The sequence below is a fragment of the Pinus tabuliformis genome, chromosome J, assembly GCF_031772625.1.
Source record: "Pinus tabuliformis cultivar Carrire ecotype Pingquan chromosome J, CPIR1, whole genome shotgun sequence".
In the NCBI taxonomy this organism is placed as follows: Eukaryota; Viridiplantae; Streptophyta; class Pinopsida; order Pinales; family Pinaceae; genus Pinus; species Pinus tabuliformis.
The window spans coordinates 342060880-342075356 of NC_142295.1; positions in this window are offsets into that span (position 1 = coordinate 342060880).

Genomic DNA, 14477 nt, shown 5'->3' on the forward strand with positions numbered 1-14477 from the left:
CCTCTCAAAAAGAAAGGCTTTTTCTCGAACCTGATCATCTACCTTCAGAATGTTCTACATGCAACACTTCTACCAAGTGTGGTTGCTCCAGCAACTTTCGGAACAAAAAAAACTCCCAACTGACCTCTCTGTTGGGCTAGAAACATACTCTGATGTTGAAGCTCTACTTGCTACTGAAAAGTGCTCCCTCTCTGACCTCTATGCTACTACAACATCTCCATGCATCTCACACCGTTGAACACCTCTCTGTGCCATCTTGCACTAGTGCAACACACTTGTGCCTCTCGCATTGCTGCAGCCTGCTAGCTCTGCATTGTCTTGAGATTCCTACATTGTAGCTCTCTCTGTTGCTCCATCTGCATCTGTCTCTACCCAATCAGTCAGTCCTGCTACTCCTCATCGGGGCTCCTATAGAAAGTTCGAATCAAAGAGGTTGGGTACCTCAAGGATCCTGCCCCTCCTCCTTGGGACAATCACTCCACATCACCCCACCTCCTACCTAGAGGTATGGTTGCATGTGATCCCTCAACCCACCTGGCTCGAAGTTTCCCCCTACTGGAGGTCTCTGCATGAGTAGATGTCTCTACTTGATCTCCTCTCAGCTTCTCTAGTTGTGGGTGCTCCAAAACCTCCTGAAGCTGCTTCACCAATTGTGGCTCCTCCACAATTGTCTGAGACTTCGTCTGGCGCTGCATGTTGAGAGGTAATATACGCTCCCTCTCAACCACCAAGTCTCCATCACTTGCCTTGCTACTCAAGGCTTTTCATGCATCTTGAACCTCAAGAGCATACAGGTTTTTGACCCATGAACCGATCTGCTTCACCTGTCTAGTGATGATGTGTCTAAGGAAAACGTTTACCTTACTAAAGACTACATCATAGCCTCTATCTTCCAGCATTGCGATCGCCACCAAGTTTCTCTTCAGTCCTGGTACATACCTGACATCGATCAAGGTAAGGCGAGCTCCATCCTTCCTCTAAAAAATAACCATGCCTACACCTGAGACACTATACTTTTCATCATTACCCATCGCTATGAGTATCTGGAGATCTTTCTCCTCCAAAGTACTGGACAAACTATTGTCGCCGGTCATGTGGAAAGAAGATCCACTGTCGAGAAACCAAACACTTCCCACCATGGATGAAACCATGCATGCGAAGAGTGTGAAATCCAACTCGAACTGTGAAGCAAGTGCCTCACCCTCAGATCCTTCCCTAGATCCCTTCTTGGATTTCCTCAGTGGACAATTCATAACAAAATGGCCCACCTCATGACAACGAAAGCATCACGCTTTCGATTTTTCAAACTTCTTCCCACCATGGGAAGAACTGGATTCAGAAATAGAAACCTTCTCCTTCCCCTTCTGCGCCTTACTCGCTAAGGCACAGTTTTATTCATCCTCCATAGATGAAGAACCATCTCTGGTGCTTCTTCTTATCTCCTCCTGCATTAAATCTAACCATAGTTGTTCCCAATATGGTAGTTTCTCTCTTCCATTAACCGAATCCTAGTAGCTATGCCAGCTCTTAGGAAGACCAAGGAGTGAAAGACTCACCTTGTCATCATCAACTGTCATGATCCCTACACTTCCAAGCTCATCCCTGTATGAGGTGAGCTTGTTTAGATACATAGAGATTGTATCATCCTTTTCACACTTGATCTTTCGAAGATTGTCCTTTAGTGCCAACTTCCTCTGATCACTGCTATTCTGATAAAGATCTTTCAATGTTTTCCACATCGAAAATGGAGTCTCCTTCCCATGGAGGCTTAAGACTATGTGATCTCAAACTCCCTCCAGGATGATTCTCCTAGCTCTAGCCACACACTTCCTCCATTCCGCCAACTCTTGGGCATTAGATCTTGAGGGCTTGGGTACTTCTTGATCAATGAATTCCTTCACCCCGTTATCCTCTAATACTGCCTCATTGGGATCCTTCCAGGCTATATAGTTTGAGTTGCCATCCAGTGCATACTCAAGCCTCAAACCATAGAACGCCATTGATGAAATTTGAAATGTGATAAGAACTCGATATCTATATCAAGAACACTAAACTTCGTACTTCTCCCTCACTCTGTATATAGTTCTCTGCTTGATCACCTGTGCTCCGATACCATGTAGAATTTTCTCTACAAATCAGCTAGCTCACTGATATCATGTAGAAATTTCACCTACAAATCAAACTGATATATGCAATGTACTAAAGCATAATACTAGATCTACATCTACCATAAACTTTGTGGAAGCTTAATTGAACATGAGCAACATCAACCATGAACATATATAATTGAGAATGAGAAGTAATCAACCATAACACAGAAGATATAACCTGGGGAAAGCACCAACCTAAAACCCCATCTCTGTAATATCAATCAAGCGGAAATCTTCAACAACATACAAAATAATCAGCTCAAAAGCTATCCCGCTCTCTATGTACTTTGATGATGGAGCTCATGGACTATCTAGGCATATATATATATGCTCCACCAGTCCTCCAAATTCCTATTTCCTTGTGCATTTTTTATTGGGGTCCAATGTCATAACATGTGTGAATTGGCCACAACATACTTGCTGTAACCGTAGGTCCAACTATGCACTCCTGAAGGAGATAAATCCTTCTCATGGATGAGCTTCCTTTATAGGAAAAATATTCATCCAACTGATAGTACATTGTCCCTTCTCTGATGTCAACTGGGTCTTTGTCTGAACTGACATGTATAAGTTATCCATGAGTGAATACTCAGTTATCTGAAATACAGTAGTTACATGCATGCAAGCATTAACTAACTGAACTCTCATTAGTTTAACAAACTGTTAAATTAATGTAACTGGACTTGGCTCAGTTAACTGAGCCAATTAATTACAAATCAATATTACAACTCATCCTTATCTCTTTAACTAATGGATAAATTCTTCAATTAATAGATAAATTGTTGCATGTCCTCACATAGACTTTAAGTTTGTTTTTCCTTAACTAATTAACTCAAGATGAATTAATTAATTAATTTACAAACTACTGTTAATATCAAATTCGAATTTTACTTCCTATTTTAGTCCAGGGACTAACTAAAGTTAGGAATCCATCCTGAACTACTAAAAATATAATGCTATTTTTAGCACTTCCATTTTTCATTCCTTGTTGCTCAATCCAACACTAGTACCCAAACTGCAATTTTTATCACTTCTATTTTTAGCATTTCTTGTTGCCATTTTCAACAAACTTGAGTGCACGACCTGATCGAGAAGCCTTGTTCTAGAAGGAGAGATCGAGCATGATTCATATAATTAGATTCCATGACTTTCTTCCACCAACAAAAGTTCCCTATGATAAGCCTCCATGCCATTTGTTTCCCCAAGAGCCAAGTTCAGATGAGTAGGGAGTCTTATGGGCATGCCTCCTTTTTCATAAGGCAAGGTGACTTGATCCCATTTTACTAAGTTGAGCTTTTTTGAATCAGATTTCCCTCCTTACCAGAGAAATCCCCTTATTATTAACTCGATTTTCTTATGGATTCTTGTTGTAGCTAAGATAGATGCGAATTGATAGACTGGAAGGGATGTGAGAATAGATTTTATTAAGATCACTCTTCCTGCTAAGTTGAGCCAATTCATCCCCCAATTTGGAATATTCTTTTTCATTTTCTCAATATGATTGTTCCACAATTCTGTCTTCAGGTTTTCTTTAGATATAGGAAGGCCAAGATAGAGGAAATGGCTCCATCTTTCTTGGAAGGGAATATCCAAAATCTGAGATATTCTTTGAAGAGTGTGAGGAGGGGCATTCCATCCATATATTCTACATTTTTCTTTTGTTTAGGAGTCCTGCTAAGACCTCCATGAAGTTTTTGAGCACTTTTTTTTATCCTTCTAGCTAATATATAGGATGGACGTCCCATCATAAGAGTTTCATATGCAAATAATGAGTGGTTGATTCTTTTGACTCCAGGGGAGATAAAGAGGTTTGTTAATATGTGATCTCTCTTGCACTTTTCTAGATATCTTCTCAATGAATCTACCATGATTATATAAATAAAGGGTGATACAGGAGAAACTTGTCTCAGACCCCGAGAACTTTGGAAAAACTCACTTGGCCTGCCATTGATCAGGGGAATGATCCATGGGCCTACTGTGCAGCCTTTGATTATTTCAATTATCTCGTTTGAGAATCCAAATTTCTTAAGGACATCAGAAAGGAAGGATTGATTTACTCTATCAAATTCATTTTCCATATCTATATTTATAATCATACCCTGCTCTTTTCTTCATTTTACTAGAGTGCATGGCTTCTTGAACTATCATAATGTTGTCGAGGATCTGTCCATTGGGCATGAATCCTCCTTGATTTTCTGAAATTAGATCGGGGAGGATAGGCTTTATTCTATTTGCTAATATTTTTGTGATGATTTTGTAGGAGGATTTACATAAGGATATTGGTCGAAATCTGCTGAAAGTAGAGGGCCTTGCCTCTTTTGGGACAAGAGCTAGATAAGAAGAATTTGTAAATCCTCCTATCTTTGTTTTCTTGAATACATTCCTTATCATTCTTATCAAATTTGTTTTCATTAAGTGCCAATTGTTATGATAAAAAACAATGGAAAATCCATCTCGCCCTGGAGTTTTGTCCAGATGGAGATCCCACACAATAGTATAAATATCTTTCTCATCCACTTCTTTAGTGAGTTCATGGTTTATTTCTTCATTTATTTTATTGGGAATATGTTGGGTGAAGGTCTCATAATCAAGATTTGTTGAGTCTGTTGTTAGGAGATTTTGAAATGATTATGCGCATCCTTTTTCAACTCATCTTGTCCTCTGATTTCTCTAAATTCATCAACCTTTATGTTGTCTATCTGATTAATAATTCTCTACATCTCTGTTGAGTTATGAAAGAAGGCTGTATTTTTATCTCCTGCTTTCAGCCAGAGGTTGCGAGATTTTAATTTGCATTCCTCTTCCTCAAATCTGTTTTCTCTATACATTTCCCAATAAATTTTCTTTTCCTGGAGTATACTTTCTTTTGTTTCTTCCTATTGTTCTTTTGTTTCTTGGGCTGTCTCCATTTTTTTAATTAACTCTGCCTTCCTTTTTTTTGTTTCTTTATGGTTATTCTTGACCCAAATTTTCATTTCCTTCCTCAACATTTTTAGTTTGGTTTCCCAAACAAAGTTTGGAGATCCTATAATATTTTGAGAATAGACCTCTACTGTTATTTTTTTTACTTCCTCATTGTTGTTCCATAATGGGCTATATTGAAATGGAGTTGGGCCTAAGTTCCCTAGAGTCCCAAGGGCGATAACCACTGTCTTATGATCAGATGCTAAGGTATGGATGTTTCTTGATATGATTGAGCTGAAGTTATTTGATACTTTGTCATGAACTAGGATTTGATCTAACCTTTATTTGTTGTTTCTTTTTCCTATCATTTTATTACTCCAATTGTATTTTCCGTTGTTGGAAGGAAAATAAAAAAGGTTGTAGGAATCCATAATGAGATCAATGGAATCCCTTGATGGATCAGTATGGTAAGATCCTTTAAACTTCTCATCAGTATTCAAGACTAAGTTGAAGTCTCCTCCAACTATAATGTTGTTGTTTTGAACCTGGGGAAGAAATAATTTTAGGGAATTCCAACATATTTCCTTCTCTCTATAATGATTTGGTGCATAGACATTTATTATGCAATATTTCTCTTTAGAGATTTTGTTTCTTAGAACTTCTTTAATCCAATGTTGATATTTTGGTTGATGAACTAACTCACATTTCTCTTTCCTTCCAACATTCCATATGCCTCTCAATGCCCCTGATGCTTGGAGAACTATACCTTCATAATTCCTTATTTTTTAGATCATTTTACCTGAGTCTTGTTCATTTATTTTGGTCTCTTGGACCATGAGGATGTTTGAATTTTCCATTGCTATTAAATTCTTAATTTCATTGAGTTTAAGTAGGCTTCCCATTCCTTGAATGTTCTAAGAGACTAAATTCATAATCTATTTTGATCGGGGGTAGAGGAGCCTTTCCTTGTTGAAGGATGAGGGGTTTTCTCCTTGTCCTTTTCTCTAAAGGAATCCATAGGCTATTGAGTACCCATAGAGATCTCTTTTGCAACAACTTCATCTCTTAGTTCTTTATTTTATATTCTTCTAGGTTTTTATGATGATCAAGGGAAGAAATAGAATCTTTCGACTAATTCCTTGTAATGATTCGATCAAAAGAAGGAGGTGGGGGGGGAGGCTAAGGGAGAGGATGGGGGAGGAAGGGGTGGGAAAGGGGGGAGAGGGGAGGATGTGGGGGGAGAGGAGGGAATGACTGGATCTTCAAGAGGACCGAAGGGGTTGGATACCGGAAGGTTGGAGGAGGGATGGGGAGGAATGAGAGGGGCAAAGGAGAAGAGGGGCATGGAAGGGGAATTGAGAGAATAAGGACTGAGAGTGAGAGGGATTATGAGAGGGATGTTGAGAATATGAAGAGGGCTGAGAAAACAGTTTATTTATAGTCTTTTTCTTTTTAACTTGTTCCCATTTTGGATCCTAAACTTCTACTTCTTCATTTTCTTCTTTTTTTGGACATCTATTAGTGAAATGACTCATGGCATACCTTGCATTTGAATGAGATTTTTTCGTAGTCCAGCTGTTGAATTTGAATCCAGATATCGACTTTGATCTTTAACTACTTCTGGGATTCCTTTTACTAGGTTGAATTCAGCACATATTCTTGCACACTCATGTATATTCTCCATTGGCTCACTTCTGTCGATGTATTTACCCACTGCATTTCCTATTGCTTTGACTAATTCATCTCCACATCAATGGATGGGGAGGTGGGGGAGTCTTACCTAGAATGGCATAACATTTGGCACATCCAACTCTGGATCGAAGTCTAGAGTCCACCTGTTTAGATAGAGACCTCTATTGTCCATGAAATATGGTCCATTCCTAAATATCAGGTCTCTATCTTCTTGTGTTTCAAAGTGGAATGTATAATATCCTCTTCAACAGAATCTGATCCATAGTTTTCAGTTGATAGAGGAGGACCAGTTCCATTCTACCCACTTCTGGACAGAGTAGGGGGAAGGCCATAGACTTGTGAACTGTCCAACTAGACCACGCTGAGAGAGAGAGAAGCACGATGAGTGCGAGAGGGAGGTAAAGTGATTTCAAAAGTGTCTTTTATTTTTTTAACAAATTTGGAGACTGAGTGTCTGGTTCGAGGAGGGCCAATGGAAGATAGCAGGGAAGCAAAATCCACTGCATTTTCATCTTGCCGAGTTGATTGAGAAGGAGCAGGGAGGGAGTTACCATCTAGAAGAGGCTCCGAATGGACCATCGGAGGCAAAGGGTTGAGGCTGAGCCCGCCTAGAGCAAGAGACCTCAAGAGACAGAAGGCACACATTTTTCAGTTCAAAAACAAAAGCGGGAGCTATCGTAAAAATTATTTAATTGTTGAAATATGATACTCTTATTTACAAGTTAAAATAAAACATGGAGAAGCATCTCTAAATAAAATAATAATGATTTGATTATTGTTACTTGAAGAGTGGTTCAATAGTCATTATTTTCAATAGTGATTTAACTGTTGTTAATTCGATAGTTGTTTAATTTTTATTAATTACAATGTGATATAATTGTTGTTACTTGAAGAGTGATTTAATATTTCTTAATTTATTAGGGGTGAAAGCATGAAGATGGGTTACACTTTTGGGCCAAATGTGGCGATGAAATTTCAAGTTTTTCCTCTTTTATCAAATTTCACCAATAAAAATTCATATAATAATTGTGAAGTTTGATTCAGAGTAAAAAGATAATATGTGGATAATTATGTTGTTGTATTAATGATATATTTTTCAAAAAAATTTAGTGTCATATAATCTCTCAATTTTCCATTAAATGCAATATATGTCCTTGCCAATTTTCACAAAACTTAAGAGGTATGCATGTGTTCATGTAGCATAACTTAGTCTAAAATGTGTAATTATTCATATATCTATTTGTCTATATATATATATATATATATATATATATGATAATGATCTACATGGAGACAAATAAGTTTTTCATATTATTTTTTTTATGCAAAATTATATTTTTTTATTATTTTTCGACATTGGCAAAGTAATATTTCAATTACATTTTGGTGACACATGTTTTCACGTAATATTTTTTTCAAATCTTTAAATAAATTGAGAAACCGAGAGTAGCCTTTTGAAACGGACTCATAAACAAAGATATTGGCATTTTTTGAAATTTTTGCGTTGTGTATATTTTATCTTAAATATTTTTTATTTAGCCCCTTTGAAACTGTCCAAAAAAATTTCAAGCGTTATGTTTAAAATAAATTATATGAAAAATATCATATGAATTTGAATGTTTCAAAATTCATATGCCATTCAATAGAGGATTATTTCATGAATCCAACATGATCAACTCCGCCACTTAAGGACAGATTCTTCCATAAATCCAGTAGGTTGTAAAATGGGGTTACAAAGGAATCTGCAGAAGAGGTGTTGAAACTGTAATTTTAGGAATTCAAGAGCTCGATAAAGTGCTTAAAGCAGTTGATCGAGAGCTTAAATTCAAAATTCAAATTGCTCGATCGAGCGTTAAAGTAACCCTTGATCGAGTGGTATATTCGGTTAAGAAACAACTAGATCGAGCTCAAAGGCTTGATCAAGCCATTAACACTTCTAACCCACTAATGCCCTTACCAAATTTTATTAATTGTATTAATGGAAAACCATACGACCATCGAAAAATATACCTCAATCAAGCCATGACTCTCGATCAAGCAATAAACTCGAGTTAGAAAATGACTTGATCGAGGGTTTGTTTAAACACACAATCGAGCTATTATTAAGTTCCTCAACAACTTGATCGAGCACTTAAAAATTTCTCGATTGAGTATTTAAAATTTCTCAATTGAGCATCCATTTTTCAACAAAATGCACCCTCATTTCGCCAAAAAGTGTAACCCACCTCCATGCTTTGACCCTTAGTGGTTTATCTTTTGTTTCCTATAGAAATTGAAGATAAAAGGTTCTCTTATAATTTATATTAGGTTCATTCTTGTTTCATCATAGGTTTGTGATTGGTTAAAGTTATAAATGAGATTTATGGGGTGGATTGAATTGTATGGAGTTCATGCCTTTTACTGCTTCAGTAAGATATGATTTGCAAGTGTGAGTTTCCTAGCTACATGATCATTTAGAATCACCAACATTAGGAAGTTATTTTCTTCCTAGATAGACTTTTCACATAAGCTCAAAATAAAAGACAAGCCCTAGATTGATAATTAGTGTGGAGTGTTGTTTAGTTGTCCATAATATAGATTTGTCGACACTAATAGTAATTTTTTGGAAAGGTTTAGAAAAATTCCATAAGCTGATGAATGATAATATAAGCATGAAAAAGGGAAGCAATAGATGAAATATTGTAGAGGTGCATGTTCACTAAAAGGATACCATATTAAATAATAAGATGTTAGGTGCATATAATAATGAATGGGAATGCTTAAGGGCTACATGTAGTCTATTGTCCTAACATGAAATAGATGATTAATAGTGGATAATGGTAAAAAAATGACCAAGAAGAGGTGGACAATTGAGTGGGGGAGCCATTGAAAATGTTTTATGAAATCTTAAGAAATCAATATTTTGATAATGACGATGTTGATGTGAAATTGACACAAATAACCCTTATGCCTATTGACATGCATTTTGTGCCCACATGGTATGTGAAATGTGCTACCGGTTAATGGTATCCATACAAGTATTCTAATATTCATTATGAATCTAATCGTAGGCACATTTGAAGTATTTTTAAATGGTTGATTAAATGTATGATATGAACATGTGCCTACAATATTATAAAACAGAATGGTTATGTCAAGACAACTATACCAACATGATGTGTGATGAGATACTTGACATGCACATGAGTGCAAGGGGGAAGGTCCCCATAACTGTAGCACAAATGAAAGAACATTAACCTCCAGACACCATGACCAATAAAATGCAATGTGGAAAGAAATGAAAAACTCAAGGAAGTAATTTGTAAGAAATCCACCGATGATATGTTTAGGGAAGAATATGTTTTTCCTAACTTTGTCCTTTAAATATTTTCTTGTTGTTTGTTATTGACCATGAGCATGGCCATGATGCTTCTTTTTTCCATTTGAATTCTTATGGTGGCTTCTTTTATGTTTTCCTTTTGCATTTTGGCCTTGATGGTTTGTTGGCTATGAAAAAATGTAAAAGGAAAGAGAGCTCCGGGAGAAGAGAAAAATAAGAAAACCCAACCAAGGTGTAAGACCTTGATGAAGGCATATGCATAAAATAAATGGAAGAAATAAAAAATATAAGAGAATGGAAGAATAATTAAAATGGACATGACTTGTTCCACTTGAACAAAAGGAAATAATATAATTTCCATGAAAGTGGTATAGAAAGGAAGTTTTCCTAAATTTCTATAATGATTGGTTATGGTATATTTGATATTGTGAAATTATGATGCTTTCTAATGTGAAATATCATTATTTGCAAGCCATCATGGGTGACAAGGTAAGGAATTACTCAAAAAAAATATGATCATCGTGCGAATGGTATAAAAGCATAATTGGTAATTCTGATGTTTACGATTGTGCAGTAAAGCTAATTAATCAATTCCATGTTACGTGGAATTTCCATTGAAACATGTGCAAGATAATATATTGTTGTTAATTACTATTGATGATGTCCTTATATTCATATTTCTCACCCTTTTTGGGTGCATGAATGAAAATTGATAGTGTATGTTTACCATTTGTGAAGACTTGCTAGAATTGAATAATGAAATTAAAAACACATTAGAGGAAATTTGATTTTAATAAGTTAACATTGAATTTCCATGTCATAATGTGTAAGACAATCAAAATCATTTAAAATTCAAAAGAGATACAGATGTGACTAGGCATTGACAAATATTTTAATAATATAATTTACCTACCTTAAATGTGAATGATGCCCAAGTGACCCAAAACAACATTAAATATTAAAAAAAAAAAGTAATATCATATTCTATAAAAGTTATAATATTGAGAGTAATTTTAATGAAGCGTAAAATATCATTTGAGTGTGTTTTTTTTGGCACGTAAATAATTGAGATTTTAAATTTACTCTTTTTATTTTAAATTTAAATTTTATTAAATCTTGTGTTGATAAAGTAATTTAAATATAAAAAATATATATATCATTATTTCGATAAAAGTGCATTTATTTGGGTAATTTAAATTTAAATTTTAAATTTACTTTTAAAATTCAAAGTTTACTTTTAAAATTTAAAAAATATTAAATCTTGTGTCAATGAATTAATTTAAATAGAAACCATGATGTCTATTTGGGTATTTTATATTTACCTTTTTTAAATTTAAATTTGGGTAATTTAAAGTTAAATTAAAATTTATTTTTTTAATCTAAATTTTATTAAAATTTGTGTTAATAAATTAATTTAGATATAAATTATGTACAGTTATTTTGATAAATGTGATTTATATTTGGGTATTTTTTTATAAAAGTAAAATATTTAAAAAATAATATATTAAAAAATTGTGTACATGACATTTTTTTATTAATTTTTTATTTTTTTCTTAGGTTGCTATTTGTGAGTGAGATTTACTCTGAAATCGAGTCGTCACATAGTTTAAAGTGGAAGGGAAGCACTTTGGGCCTGAGGAGACCACCTAGGAGAAGGAATATGAAATGAAAGAAGATTTTCCTATATTGTTTCAAGGAGAATGAAAGGATAAAAACACTTACGAAAATGTTCCATTTTAAGAGGAGGGGAGATGTGACACCCCTCATAAATCAATTTTTAAATGAGTTTTATGATTTTAAATTGGACATGTGAAAAGTAAATATGTTAGGAGGATGTAAATATTGACTTTTTTAATAAAATGAAAGCTATTTTATTTATTATTATTCATTGAAATACATTAAATGATATCATGTGAGGTATTAAACTCCTAGCTGACAACAAAATAACTGGAATTAGTTATACCCAAGAAAAGGGGAGGAAAAAAAAGAAATATCCTCCATTTTTCCAAGACAGTTGAACTATTGTCTGGAACAAACTACCAAATATCTAATGACTTAAGCTTTTTAGGTTATATCTTCAAAACACCCCCACCTATTACATGTCCTATATACACCAAAGACTGATATGCACACTCACACTTCTTGATATTTACTAAAAACTAATACCTTTTAATTTCTGTAACACTTGCATCAAATTTGAGATGTGCTCCTCCTAGGTAGCAGTGTACACGATTATATCATCCAAATAAACAATAACAATTGAATCTATAAAGGAGTGTAATATATCATTCATAAACCTCATGAATGTAGTTGGTGCATTGCATTGGCCAAATGACATGACTAACCACTCATAAAAAACTTTCCTAGTTTTGAAGGTGATCTTTTAGGTCTCTACTTCTATGACTCATACTTAGTAATATCTTGAATCATTTTGATTGCAACATCCCCCACCATTTCCATCAAATGGTTGCAGATGAAGAGGCACAACAATTCAGGGTGACGGGTGATAATATTTGGTCTCTAAGAAATCTCCTCGGTCATCACCTCAAAGACTAGGAGAACATGAATGTTCTGTTGGAAGGAAACATCTTGGACATGGAAGTCCACCCACACCATGCTAAGGAGGCCTACCGATGCATTAGTGGGATTATGGGAATGCAACATCAAGGTCTAGTGTTTCCCTCAACAAACACAATTGTAGATTCTCCCCAACTCTCTCAAGCTTAAACAAAATTGTCGCATGACTGCCAACATAGTCCATCTCCAAAGAATCACAAGACCCGTAATAATCCTAAAGCATCTCAGGTTGGAATGGGTCACTCTAGCATCACATGTGGTCACCACAACAGTATAAGGGTCTCGTCTCTCCATCAACTCTTATTGTAGCCAACGTCTTCTAGGAAATCAACTCCAATTGTGATTTATCTTCCTAATGATGTTGATCACTACAGTCCCTATCCCATGGTCGAGGAAGTCCCTCTTGGATGCTAATTAGGCCTCTCACATATTCTAAGGTAGCCCTTTGCATGTCCATGATGCTCCTATGCTTCCGCCGTCTTTTTTATTTTTTCTAATGGTTCCTTTTGTAACGTCACTTTGGCTTCCCTCTGTAATGTGGTTTTACAATTTTTTAATGTGGTTTTCTAGTTTTCAGGAGGACCTCTAATTTCTCCTTAATGGGTAGGGGCCTCCTCCCAGTTCTAGAATTTTCTCTAGTTTTTAGACTCTAGATCATGATAATGGTTTTATTTTACGAACCCACATAGCTCTCATCAATGTATTTTTTTTCCATATATAATATAAATATTTTACTTACAAAAATGAAAGGTCAATATGAGGTATTATGTCAAGACACTCTTCTATGTGAAACCTTTGATGCACCCCCCAATCATGGAAAATTATTTTGAGCACATGTGATGGCATAAATTTCTTTGAAAATAGGTCTTGCTTGCTCCACCTTTGGTTAAGGTGTCTAGATATGTAAAATTAATCTTTTGAATACATCTCTACCATAATAGGTGTCTATTGCAAAGGACTCATTTGTTCTACATGTTTCTTCCCCCTAGGGAATTCCATGCGTGTTTTAGTAAGAGCCGTACCTGATGGAATTTTGTTTAGATTGAGAATAAACCAAATTCTACTTAAAATCATTACAATGTTTTAGTATTACAAAAGTGTATTCATTAATGCATTGAATTCATACCCAGAGATGAAATTTACAATAGAAACTTCAAACAAGAAATAAACAAGTTGTAGAAACTATGTGCTTTCTTTTACAAAGAGTAGTTACAATGCCAAACTTCTCTATGCCATTACGAAAAAATAATTCATTTGAATTCTTGAAGCATACTTGAAATGTTAAATCATTAATAACAATATGCAAAGAAAATGAGAAAAATTGTATGTAGCGAAAGAAGCTTGATTATCTTATGCAAAGTTTATAGAAAACATCAAACTAGTGAAAACAACATTAAGGTAAATATACCCTCATGTGATAAACTATATGAGCTCAGAACAACCTAGCTAACAACCTATTATTAGCTCAAAAAGTTCAAATTATAGTGTAAAGTGCTCAAATTCTTTGTCCGATGGGAAACATGGCTGAAAATTTTGAACACTATGTACAATCTTGCACTATCATTTAACCATATTAATCAAACCCAATTCGACACTACATGATAAGGAATTAATAGTGATTAGATAATGCATTGATTAAAATAATAAATTAATGGATATTGGAAATTGAGTTAAATTTCCTATTAGCAATTGGTTTCCACTTCGTCTTTTAGGTGAGGTTTCAAGATATAATATTATGCATTAACAACCTTTCAATGTAAGAGTAATGTAACTAACACATTTTCTCCCTTTGACATTTGTGGTCGTTCTCTTTGCAACACAAAAATGAACAAGTT